Below are 13,186 nucleotides of genomic sequence, written 5' to 3' on the forward strand. Positions count from 1 at the left end.
TTCCGGAGTGGGACGAGCAGACTCTGTTCTTTGCCCCTGTCCACCACATTTCTGAGAGAGTGAGACGGGGAACCGAGCTCGGGAGGACACGACATCACGACTCTGGCTGTGACGGTCTAGGCGACTTGTACAGGATGCATATTGCCAGGGACCTTGAGACGAGACTCCTATGGGAGTCTTGCGGGCTAGTTACTCTGTTTGAGACCTCCGAGGCTATGGTCGCCTCCAGCGGGGGTCATCACGTAGTGCGCGCTTTGGTGGAGTTCTTCTGGGACACCACCAACACCTTCCATTTTCCCTGATGCGAGATGATGGTCACCCCTACAGACTTTAGTCTCATCACAGGACTGGAGTTCACTTCTGTGCCGCTGCCATTCGACGGTGGGATCGACGTCTTTTCTTCAGAGGTCGAGGAGTTGTTGGGGCCGATTGCTATTCGGGCCCGAGCTGAGGTCGAGACGACTCAGTTCAGTGCTAGAGGGATTCGCCGCTCGACGCTGGCAGCGGCTCTTGATGACGATGCGACCACCCGAGAGCAGCGGGTGCGCATCTTTGTGCTGATGTTATTGTCAGGGACATTCTCCCTTGACAAGGGTAGTAGGGCATTGCTTTACTACCTCCCTGCTGTCCGTGATCTCCAGCGGATCGGGACTTATGACTGGGCCAGCTTGGCCTATGCTGATTTCGTTCGTGCGCTGAGGGACTCGTGTCGTCATCAGTCCTTTAGGACGAATGTTGCTTTGTCTGCTTTTTGGAAGGTCGTAGAGGTAAACATTATTCCCTATAAAGTTTATCCCTACATATTAGTTAGCATTTATTCACACTTCTAACTCTTTGTAGATCTGGTTCTACGAGTACTTTCCTTCTGTTGCGCCGGCGAGACCATCGCCGAGGGGATTTCCGGTGAGCGCCACTTGGGGCGGCCACCGCGTGGACATGTCTACTGCACGTGTCCGGAGCTGGATCATCTCGGTATGACTTTTAATGTTTATCTTGCTCTTCTGCGGTGCTTTAGATATATTCTTGCCTGATTGATGCTTTTTATAGGGACCTGAGGTGGTATACCGACCGTGGGGCGGTTGGACAATCCCTGGATTAGCCGCACAGTACTCTGCTGAGCGTCGCTATTTTCTGGGGACCTATGGAGCAGTCGCGTACTTAGGAGAGAGAGTCGCTAGATAGCACTCTTCTGATGTCTTCGTCGTTCCTATTCCTCCGCCACGTCACATGTTCGACGAGGCACGGTTGTCGAGCATGGCTGAGGGAGCTGGTACCCTTTGGCGGTCCCATGTGATCCTCGGGCGGTGTTACGCTGAGGAGCTACTACCTTTATTAGCTCCAGCCCCTGTACTGGCTGAGGATGTGAAGGTAAGATTCTTAGCCTTTTTTTTTATTTTTCGCCAAGTAGCCCCCAAGTAATACTTTACTGATTTTTTTTGTTTTATCAGGATGGTCCTGCTGAGTTTGTGCCGCCCCGTATGTCCATTCACTACCAGGGAATATGCGGGCCGATCGAGGAGATGATTTCTCCGGCTCCCGAGGGCGAGCGCTTCGTAGAGCGGTCGATTCCTCGCCACCAGACTAGTGTAAGCCTAGTTTTAATTCGGAATTTTTTGTGTTTATTTATCATGCATTTTCACTGACTTATTTTTCTGACAGTTTTCACGCGAGGTGGTTTCGGCTATGGCACGATGCATAGATGCCTTCCGGAGCCAGCTCGTCCGGATGAGGAACGCAGCCACCTGTCGTCGGGATGACGTTGTCCGAGAGGTAACCTTTCTTCACTCAATATTTCTGCGTTATGGCTTCAGTTTTACCTTGTTTCTGATTTAATTCTTTTTTTTTTTTTTGCAGGGCCAGCCTATCGCTTCTCACACCCGTACGAGACCTGAGGGGCGGAGAGATCCGGCGAGGTCTAGCTCGAGACGTCGTCGTACTTCGTCAGGAGGTAGAGGCGGTCATTCTGAGGCTGCTCGGGCCGACGTTGCTGAGGGCTCGGGATCTTCCTCTGATGGTGCTCCTGCTGCACCGGTAGGAGAGGCTACCTTGGCTTTCAGAGGTGGTGGGATGTACGAGGTCGGCTCGTCATCGCAGCAGCCTCCGCGGTCTCAGCCTCAGGTTGATCCTGGCTGGAGTGGTCCTATCTTGAGTCTTCCTGCTCCTACGGAGACTGGAGCTGGTGCTGGTGGAGAGGTGACTCCTCGTACGGCGCAGTTTTATGGCATGATGGGCCTACGTCCTCCGGCGCCGTAGTCTGTTTCTGTATATATATTTTATTTTGACTTTTTATAGAACTTTGCCTTTGACTCATTATTTAGACACATTTTGTATTTTTATGTTATCGTAAATTTATTTGATTGTGTATGTTAGTGTGTGCAAAAGAAGTGTGATAACAATTTTTGCGCAAAAATTCCGTCATTTTTATTATTGATGGAGGATATTATCCGACTCTCTCCCCCAAAAAGAAAAAATAAACAGGAAAAGAAACGAAAAAAAAATGCCGGTTTTTTGGAATTTAAAATAAAGTCAAAAAAAAAGGAATAATATAAATTAACAATAATAGCTATATTTAATTAATTAAGAAAAAAAGATAGAGAAGATGTTTAGGAATAGTAAACGGAGCCATAAAGTCATTAACCGACTCGAGTTTAATATCAAAAACGCAAACTGAGCACGCGCGGCTGTCATGGTGACTTGGCGCCAGCTGGCGCCACACTATGGCGCGTGGCGCCAGGCGCTACACTTAGCGTGTGGCGCCAAGCTCTGGAGGTTGGCGCCAATCTCGGGGGTTTGACGCCAATTGACGCTGACTCCGTGTTTCGGTCTGATTAAAACTCTTCGCAATTTGTGCATAAATAGTCCCCTGCTCAGCCGATTCTTCTCATAATTCTAGCGAAAAAATTTATTCTCTTCTTTAGAAAAATAATAATCATGTCTTTAGCCACTAAAACCTTCACCCAATACACTCATGAATGGTATCGATCTCTTAATGCTAGAGACAAAAAGGAATTAGATTTATTTCACTTGGGGGGAATTTATGGCATCAAAGGGGTAGATCTAGACCTAGACTTTATACATACCGCTTTAGAATTTTGGAATGTTGATACACATTGTTTCAGAATAGGGTAGGATGAGATTAGCCCTTTGCCAGAGGAATTTGGTGCTATCTTAGGCTTCCCTGCAATAGACCTGGTAGTAATCCCTAGAGTAGATGCATACTACTATAAGGATTTCGAGCGCTTCTTTAATTTAAAGGAAAGGGATTTATCAAAAATAGTAGATGGCAATATAGTTAATTTGAAAGAATTCGCACGCTATTATTTTGATAAACCTCTTTCTGAATACTTTCATATATATAGAAGAAGGGCGTTTTTATTTTGCATGCTCAATCAATTTTTTCTTAGTAGTGGTAAAAGTAATGAGGGTCAATCAATTATCACCACTGTACTAGAACAAATTGAATCAGGGAGGAATCCAATGCCATTAATAGTTGGAGAGACCATGATTAGTCTCGATGAATTGAAAAGGGACCCAAAAACGCCTTTTTGCGGTTCTCCAATTTTATTACAGGTAGAAAAATAACATTTTTAATTACAGAAATCAAAAAATATATTTTTGTATTGTAATAATAATTTTATTTGCATTGCACTTTTCTTACAGATGTGGCTAATGGAGAGGCTAGGATTAATTAGCCCTCCGGATGACATCGAAAAATATACTCCCAATTGCTTCGTGAGAAGAAAGAAGTGCATCCCTAAGATGGGGCGCCATGGGTGGAGAAAAGTATTTGAATCACGTGATTTTGCTATCAAGTGGGTCATCCCATGGTGGAAAATAGAAAGGATGGTTGGTGTTAACAAGCAACCTTTCTGTCGTCTTCCAAGCCTGTCTCGCGTAACATATTATTATCCCTGCAGGGTAAAGAGACAATACGGCTTACTTCAAAACATTCCTTCCGGGGATCTTCGTCCTCCCTATGAGTATCCTATATCTCAAGAAGTAGATAGATTCGACGCTTACTGGAGCGCTAGACCTTTATGGGAAGTGATTACCCAAAAGGTTCCCCCTTCTTTACCTAATGATGTAAAGAAGTGGTTGCTGAAGAAATCTTCGATTGATCAGGGTAGAACCGATGTGAAGAATCGTCTAGGTGATAGGGTGACACCTGCCAAAGAACGCTTAGGTGCAAGAATTGAATTCAAAACACCTACAATGCCTAGGAATAAAAATACTACTAGAGACAAAGGAAAAAGGAAAGCTAACACCACAGACAAAAAGGCTTGGGTGGAAAAGAAGCATGGAGTGCTAGCTGAAGGGGAGACAATCTATTCCAAAATTGAATGTAGGTCCTCTAAAGGATGCCTATTAGCTAAAGTAATGGATGAAGAGGAGGAAGCAGAAAAGAATTGGAAAAGAGCTAAAAAGGAAAAGAAAGATTAAAAGCATTGCTTAGCTTTAGATTTATTAGACTTAGATTGTCGCTTTTATTTAAAGTTAATTTATTTCAGCCTTATTTAAATTCCATCAATAATGAAATTTCAGCTTTCAATTAAATTGTTACTTTAAATTTATTTTATTAAAGCAATGAAAATCGAAAAAAATTAATTTTTCCAGAAGTTCTTCGAGTACGGAAGTCGAAAATTTTCCGAAAAACACCGAAATTTGCCCAGATTTTATTTCCGAATTGACGCCAGTAATTGGGGTTTGGCGCCAGCTATTGAGGTCTGGCGCCAGGCGCCGATTCCGTTGGCTGGCGCTGATGACCTCTGGCTGGCGCCAGGCTCTGCTCTGCGACGCCAATAATTTGCCAATTTTCTGTTGAATTTTTAATTGATTCTGGAATGCGGAGATGTCGAAAAATAAAGTGGCCGCACCCGTAAAGGGTTGCCTACGTATCCTTTCCTAAGGAATCAGGCCGAACGTAGCTCTCTTGAGTATCCTACTCAAGTAATTATGGGTAGTATTTTTTAAGTTGGTCAAGATTGGTCATGTTTGAGAATTCATTGCCATCCATATCAGTTAGTTTTGCTGCACCACCTGACAGGATTGCTTTGACAATGTAGGGGTCAGACCAGTTAGGTCTAAATTTTCCCCTTTGGTCTAAAACATTTTTTCTTAGTGCTTTTAATACCAAATCCCCTACTTTGATATTTCTTGTCTTGACCTTCTTATTAAAATGTCTAGCCATACGAGTTTGATAACACTGAGTGTGATGTAGAGCTTCTAGTCGTTTTTCGTCGAGTAGAATCAATTCTTCATATCTTGCCCTAGTCCATTCAACTTCATCGAGTTTACTCTCTAGCGCAATGCGTAGAGATGGTATTTCTAGTTCGACAGGTTGTACGACATCCATTCCATATAGCAAAGAAAATGGCGTATTTCCCGTTGATGTACGGATTGACGTGCGATAACCCCACAATGCGAAGTGGAGCTTGTCAGGCCAATCCTTATAATTTTCTGTCATTTTCTCGATGATAGTCTTTAGATTCTTATTAGCTTCCTCGACTGCTCCGTTTGCTTGAGGTCTATAAGGGGACGAATGATGATGTTGGATGCCATATTTTTGTAGCAATTCTTCACATTCGGCTTGAAAGTGAGTTCCATTGTCACTTATCATTTCATGTGGGACTCCATATCGACAAATAATATTTCTCTCGATAAAGAGTGCTACATGTTTTGCAGTGAGTTTAGCGTATGATTGCGCTTCGACCCACTTTGTAAAGTAATCAATTGCTACTAGAATAAATTCGTGGCCTCCTGTCCCTGGGGGAGTGATTTTGCCAATTATGTCAATTCCCCATGTAGAGAATGGCCATGGCGATGTGTAGGTGTAGAGAAAAGATGGAGGGACATGTTGTAAATTGGCGTAAATTTGACACTTAAGGCATCTTTTTACGTATTGATGGCAATCATTATTCATTGTAGTCCAATAATATCCTTCTCGCATTATTTTCTGGACTAACATTTTGCCATTTACATGAGTGCCACAGATTCCTTCGTGAACTATTCTCATTATTCTTTGTGCATCCACCTTTCTTACACATAGGAGAGCTCGACCTTTAGGTACCCTTTTATGTAGCTCATTGTCTATGAGTACATATTGAGAAGCCAAAAGTCTCAGTGCTCGCTTTGCTCTTTTTTCAGCATGAGGAGGGTATTCTCCATTGGTGACATAGTTGAGTATGTCTGTGTACCATGGTTCTTCTTCTTGTTCTTCTTCTTCGTCTTGGACTAAGTCGTCGTCTTCTATAGCCTGGATATACGCTGGTTTATGCCTTTTTTCGATAGTTAGAGGCATTTGCTCGATTTCTGTGGGAATCCTAACCATTGAGGCTAATCTCGCCAAGGCATCAGCAAATTGGTTTTCTTCTCTAGGTAGATATGTGTATTCTACCTTCTCTAACTGATCGGTAATAGTTTCCAGATAGGTTTGGTAAGGGGCTAGGCTTTCGCTCCTTACTTTCCACCTTTTAGATATATGATTGATGATCAAAGAAGAGTCTCCGAATATCCTTAACTTCTTTACTCCCAATGCCAGGGCTGTTTCAAGGCCTACCACGCATGCTTCATATTCAGCAGCGTTGTTGGTAACGTCGAAATCAAGCTTTATTGAGATTGGAACGTGCTCTTCTTTAGGTGATACTAGTAGCACTCCGACACCACATCCCTTTTGGTTCGAGGCTCCGTCGAAATACAAGGTCCAGGTATCATCTTCAGTAACCATCAAATCTTCATCTGGAAATTCATTGCCCTGTATTGGTGTCGGGTCTTCTATTGGAAAGTCTGCCAGAAAGTCTGACACTACGGATCCTTTAATAGCTTTTTGTGGCATAAACTGTACATCAAACTGGGATAGATTGACTATCCATCTTGAAATACGTCCATTGGGTGTTGATTTCTTGAACAGATACTTGAGTGGATCCAGTCGGGAGACTACGAAAACTGTATGTACCAACATGTAATGTCTCAACTTAGTTGTGGCCCATACCAAGGCGAGGCACAATTTCTCAAGCGGTGTATAGCGTGTTTCGTATTCGAGCATCTTTTTACTTAGGTAATAGATTGCGTTCTCTTTGCCTTCTACCTCTTGTGCTAGCATGGCTCCCATTGTCTCTTTGGTAACCGTCAAGTATAACCTAAGAGGTATTCCGGGAAGTGCTGGCGCTAATACGGGAGGATTTGCGAGATAGGCTTTGATCTTGTCAAAGGCTTTTTGACACTCGTCATCCCACATTACTTGTACATTCTTCTTGAGCTTCTTGAAGATTGGTTCACATATCGTTGTCAGTTTTGATATGAACCTACTTATGTATTGCAACCGGCCAATAAATCCTCGAATCTGTTTCTCAGTCTTGGGCGGTGGCATCGACATGATTGCTTTAATCTTGGTTGGATCTACCTCTATTCCTCTAGAGCTTATGACGTATCCCAAGAGCTTGCCTGAGGTGACTTCAAAAGCACATTTTGATGGATTCAACCTCATATTATATTTTCTTAGCCTTTCGAAAAATTTCCTTAAGGCTACTTGATGGCCTGGACGGTCCTTTGATTTCACAATCATGTCGTCGACATATACTTCGACTTCTTTATGCATCATGTCATGGAGTAAGGCAGTTGCTGCACGTTGGTAAGTAGCACCCGCGTTTTTCAACCCAAATGGCATTACCGTGTAGCAGTAAGTGCCCCATGGTGTGATAAAGGTTGTTTTCTCCATGTCTTCTTCTGCCATGAGAATCTGATTGTACCCTGCGTATCCATCCATGAATGAGAGAAGCGCGTGATTTGCCGTGTTGTCTACCAGAATATCGATGTGTGGCAAAGGGAAGTCGTCCTTTGGACTTGCCTTATTTAGATCTCGATAGTCGACACACATCCTTACCCTTCCGTTTTTCTTTGGAACTGGGACGACGTTGGCGACCCATTCGGGGTATTTGGATACCTTGATGAAACCTGCAGTTATTTATTTTTGAACTTCTTCTTTTATTTTAAGTGCTACGTCAGGTTTCATTCGACGCAACTTTTGTTTTACAGGTTTCATTCCTGGGATTAGTGGTATAGTGTGTTGAGCTATTTCTCTGTTAATGCCTGGCATATCTTCATATGACCAAGCAAATACATCGATAAATTCTTTAAGTAAGTTAATTAAATCGGTTCTTTCTTGTTTATTCAATGTTAGTCCGATTTTAACTTCTCTTCTATGAGTTGAATCATTCGAGATGTCAACTGTTTCAGTTTCTTCGATTACTGGTGTTTTCTTTTCGAGTGTTTCCATTGCTTTAATAATTTCTTTGTCTTTTTCATCGTTAGCTAAGAAATGCTTGTCATCTAGGGTTAGGGAAGAACACAAGAAGTAAGGAGAACGAGAAATATTATTATACTCTGAGATCATTACATCAAAGAGTGATATGTCCTTAGGGACTGGATCACTAACTATCCTAGGAGGAGAAATAGGAAGGGGAGGTGTTATTGCTAAAGACTTAGAAGACTCTAAAGGGAAAGACTCTGACTCGGACTCTGACTCAGACGACTCTTCGAACATCGGCCCTTGCCCTGTCGTGATTGATATCTTCCTTCCACTTGGAGTAGTCACTTTGATAGTCTTGCGCCACCCTTGTAGTGATCCTTCGGCTGGGGTAATTAGCTTCGAGGGGTCGAAGTTTTCTCTTTGTAGGACTGTTTGAATGAGCGAGGAGTTATCCTCTTCATAAGTTGGCTCATTCTTTTCTCGCCCAAACAGTAATCCCATGACGTTAAAGTCAAAGCATGGGGGTGCTTTCTCCTTATGGACGGGAGTTGGGATTTCATCAGTGAAGTAGCAATCCAAGAAAATCTCGAATCCTGGTTGTCGTATGCCATTTACAACAAATGGCTCGGGAAATTCATGGCATGGATAGTCCTCTCCTTCTTTTATGAACTGACCATTAAGCGTAAGAGGGTACTGATCCATTGGAATTGCTTTCTTTTGAATGCGAGCGTCCCTACGTGCTTTCAACTTGTCCTGGGCTCGCTTGAGATCTTTCCGAGTCGGTTTGGGACCAAGTCCGAAAGTATCTAGCTTAGGGAGGCCAGGTGACTCCAGCGATTTTGCTATCCCCTTCTTCTTTCCTAGGGTCATCCCAGGGAAGTGTCCTTGTTTCTTCACCATGGTGTTGACGATCATGTTGGAATGGGGGTCATGTCAAAGAGATGTCCTTTCATCCTCTTGGATTAAGGAGACTTCTTCGTTAAAGCCCCATAGGTCTTCATCATCTTCGTCGTGCTCCACATTGATGATTGGATTCTCTATGGATTTGATTCTCATCGGCGAAGCATCAATAGTGACTGGAATTCCTCCAACTATGGCTTTCACTTGTTGGTGGAGAGATGAAGGAACGGCCTTTAGATCATGAAGCCAAGGGCGTCCCAACAACAAATTGAATGAGGCTTTGATGTCTACTACTTGAAAAGTAGTAGCATGTTCTACTGCTCCTGCCGTCACATTTAGAGTTATTTTGCCAAGAGCTTGACGGCGAGTATTATCGTAGGCTCTTATTCCTTGTGTGGACGGAGTTAAATCTTCATCCCTTATGCCGAGAATCCTCGCAGTTCTAAGTGGACAGACATTGATAGCTGATCCATTGTCTACAAGAGTCATGGGAACATTCATCCTTTTGCAGACTACCGTGAGGTTTAATGCCTTGTAGTGTTTGTCACCTTCTGGGGGTAAATCTTTGTCAGAGAAGGTGATTAGATTAATCGGACTAGGAAGGTCACTTGTGAGGAAGTTAGCTAGTCCCTCAGGAGTAGTGTCAGAATCTATCCCGATTTTATCCAAGGCATTCATTACAGCCAACCTATGTTCTCGGGATGTTGCCAGGAGCTTCCACACATTCATCTCAACTTTTGTCTTCTTAAACTGTTTAACAATGTCGTTGTCTTCGATGATAGGTATGGGAACTTGTTGTATGGTAGGCATAGGTTGTGTTGAGACGGGAGATTGCATCCTCCCGGATCTTGTGAGGACGTCTATTGATGAATCTTCTTCAGCCCAAATATCGTCTGTGGTGTATGATACAGAAGGTGAAGGTCCTACTATGTCCTTTAGGTAGACATCTTCTTCATCACTGTCCCACACTCCATTAACGGTTATATCCTCTTCTTGTTGAACTTGGACTAATTTCTTTTCATCAATCATTTTCTGTACCAAATCCTTGAATTTGAAACAGTTTTCTATGGTGTGTCCCTCTGATTGATGGTACTGACAGTAATATCTATCTGTCCTTTTTAATGACTCAAATGGTCTCGGTTCGAGAGGTTTGACCTCGCCACTCTCGGAGAGCATTTCGAACATTTGCACATATAGAATCCCAATTGGAGTGTAAATTCTATTGCTCTTCTTGGGTTTTTCGGTGACTTGTAAGGGAAAATATTTTTCCTCATAAGTCGTTCTTACTGGTGTGAATTCTCTTTTGGGTTCTTCTTTCGGAAGTGGAAGCTCATCATATTTCCTGTGGAGTTCGTTCATAACTTTGAGAGCTTCACGTAGTAGTTGCGATGCCTCCTTCATAGACAGTGTGAGCAATTGTATGTCTTCCTTATTCGCCGGTTCTGGAAGGTTATCTCTGACATCGAAAAAGATCTCCTCTTCTTTTTCTATGACATTGATTTCTTCGACAGGTTTAATGAGAGATGAGGGGTCAACCTCGTTTTCTTCATCGGAGATAGCCAAAGTATGAGCTAGAGGTGCATTGTCGATGCTTGGCTTCTTACTGGCATGGGGCAACGGCAGTTTGTTATTGTCGATTAGGTCTTGGATAGCTTCCTTAAGCTTCCAACATCTTTCAGTAGAATGGCCCCTACCTTGGTGATACTTGCAGTGTGCGTTGGGGTTCCAGTTAACCGACCTCTTCTCAACTGGTGGATCCCCAAATGGTCCAATGGGAGTTATAAGACCTTTTGCATTTAATCGATCAAATGCGGTGTCATAACTCATGCCAATAGGAGTGAAGTTCCTCCTAAATGGTTTCCTTTGTCCTTGGTTGTTCATGGCGAGGAATTCTCCTAGATTAAAGGTGCTAACGTTATTTGAGTGGGTGGTTTTGGAAGAAGAAGGATTGTCGTTCTTCTTTCCTTTCCAGCCACTGTTGGAGTTATTGTTGGCAGCTTTTGACTTAGCCAAGTCATCTTCAATATTGATCCCAATATCATAAACAGCTTTAAAGGTATGGAGGTTATTTTGATATTTAAGATGTTTGGAATATTTTTCTTGGAGATTCTTGATAAACAGTCTCACAGACTCTTTTTCAGTTGGTACCTCAATCATTTTAGCTGAGGTTTATCTTCACTTGTTAAAGAAAGAAGTGAAGCCTTCATTCTCTTTCTGTTTGAGGATTTCAAGTTCTCTATGGTCAGTCTCGACTTGAATGTTGAATTTGTACCTATCAACGAAAGCGTTTGCTATAGACTCCCAGGTAGAGGTCTTTTCTTTCTCGAGAGAAAAGAACCATTGTTGGCAAACGGTCTCGAGAGATAGTGAGAAAAGAGAAGGGAAGACCTTCTTATCAATACCCTTGATACTCATTATTGTTTCAAATGCTCTTAAGTGGAAGTAAGGGTTGTCAATTGCTCTGAATTTTGGGATGTCGTTGGCGTTGAACTTCTGCGGAAGAAGATCTTTATCCACCGAGACCCCTTGGGATGTGAGTTCTTGAAACTTGTAGTCGCTGAACAACTTGCTTAGGCTCTCTTGCATGAGGTCCATTTGTTGTTGTTTCACGGGATCATCGATCTTAAGTGCGAGAAGCTTCAGTGTCTTGGTTACAGTAGCCAGTTGGTTCTTAAGATCATTGACTTCTTCTTGAGTTGCCATTATAACTCTTGCTTTCCTCTTGCGGGCTATAGGTTTGTCGAAAAGTTAGACTTGTACGAAGAGGTTATTTTTGATTAATCGTCCTTCCTTTCTTGACCACGCGCTGTGAATTAAACCATTTTGCGTTTTAATTACTTGACTCGAATCAACTTGACTTTATGGTTTATTTTAAGAAAAAAAGGGGTGCAAAAATAACGTACATATTTTTAGGGAACTAAGTATTATTATTTATATTGGAGGATTAATATCCGACTTACCCCCCTAAAAAAAAATGACGGACAAAACGCGCATACAAGACTCTCTTAATCATGGTCAAAGCATGTGTATTGGTGTGTGCATTGAGTGTAAGTGACATGCTTGGACTCTTGTGTAAGACCATGGGACTTAGTGCCTAAACTCGATCATTGATTCAATTAAGCATTATTGTCAGCAAAATTAACCGAATTAAACAGAGGACTGATTAATTAGACTTTAGGTGACGACTCGACAAATAATCTGAACTGTCGGCCAAGCGACAGGACTGTCGTCACACTGTGGAGGTTGGCGCCAGACAACTTAGCTATCGTCTGGCGCTAAACACCATAGTGTGGCGCTACAGCTCATACTTTGGCGCCAATAGTGGAGCTTCGGTCTGGGACTGTTTTCGGTATTATTAGTCAACTGGGGTTAGCCTAAAGTCGTACTAGGTCAATTCCGATTGAAAAAAAATTAGACTTTATTGACTCAAAATAATTGATCAATTAATTAATTAATTAGGCAAAGTTCATTAAGTCATTAATTTATTTATTCTCAACACAAATCAACAAACGGTTAAGAGAAACATAGAATATATATGCACAACAAATAATGCACAATTAGTCAAGTAGGCACAATATGATGCAATGCGTTCGCAACCTAACATGGCTCTAGTTCTCTAAAGTTCGGGATATGGTTTAGTCAATAGAGGGTCCATGGTTAATTGTCGTGACCCTTTCCTTGATTATATTTGCAGTGCTTATTAGGGTCCCACTTAGGTGGCCTAGCTTCTGGAACCGGATCTTTGATGGGCCCTATGGGCATGACTAGTCCTTTGTGATGTAGCTTCTCGAAAGCCGTTTCATAACTCATGCCAAGTGGAGTGAACACCCTTTTTGATCTTTGGATTCGCGGTTTAGAGGTGTTTGTAGCATGTACCTCACTAGAGGAAGAAGAAGGATGGTCGCTCTTCTTTCCCCTCGCACTATTATCTTTCAGAAGGTCATCTTCAATGTCAATGCCTATATTATAAATAGCTTTGAAAGTATTCAAGTTGTGTTGGTACTTTAAGTTCTTTGAATACTTCCCTTGGAGATTCTTGAT

This window comes from Chenopodium album, chromosome 1 (assembly GCF_948465745.1).
Source record: "Chenopodium album chromosome 1, dcCheAlbu1.1, whole genome shotgun sequence".
In the NCBI taxonomy this organism is placed as follows: Eukaryota; Viridiplantae; Streptophyta; class Magnoliopsida; order Caryophyllales; family Amaranthaceae; genus Chenopodium; species Chenopodium album.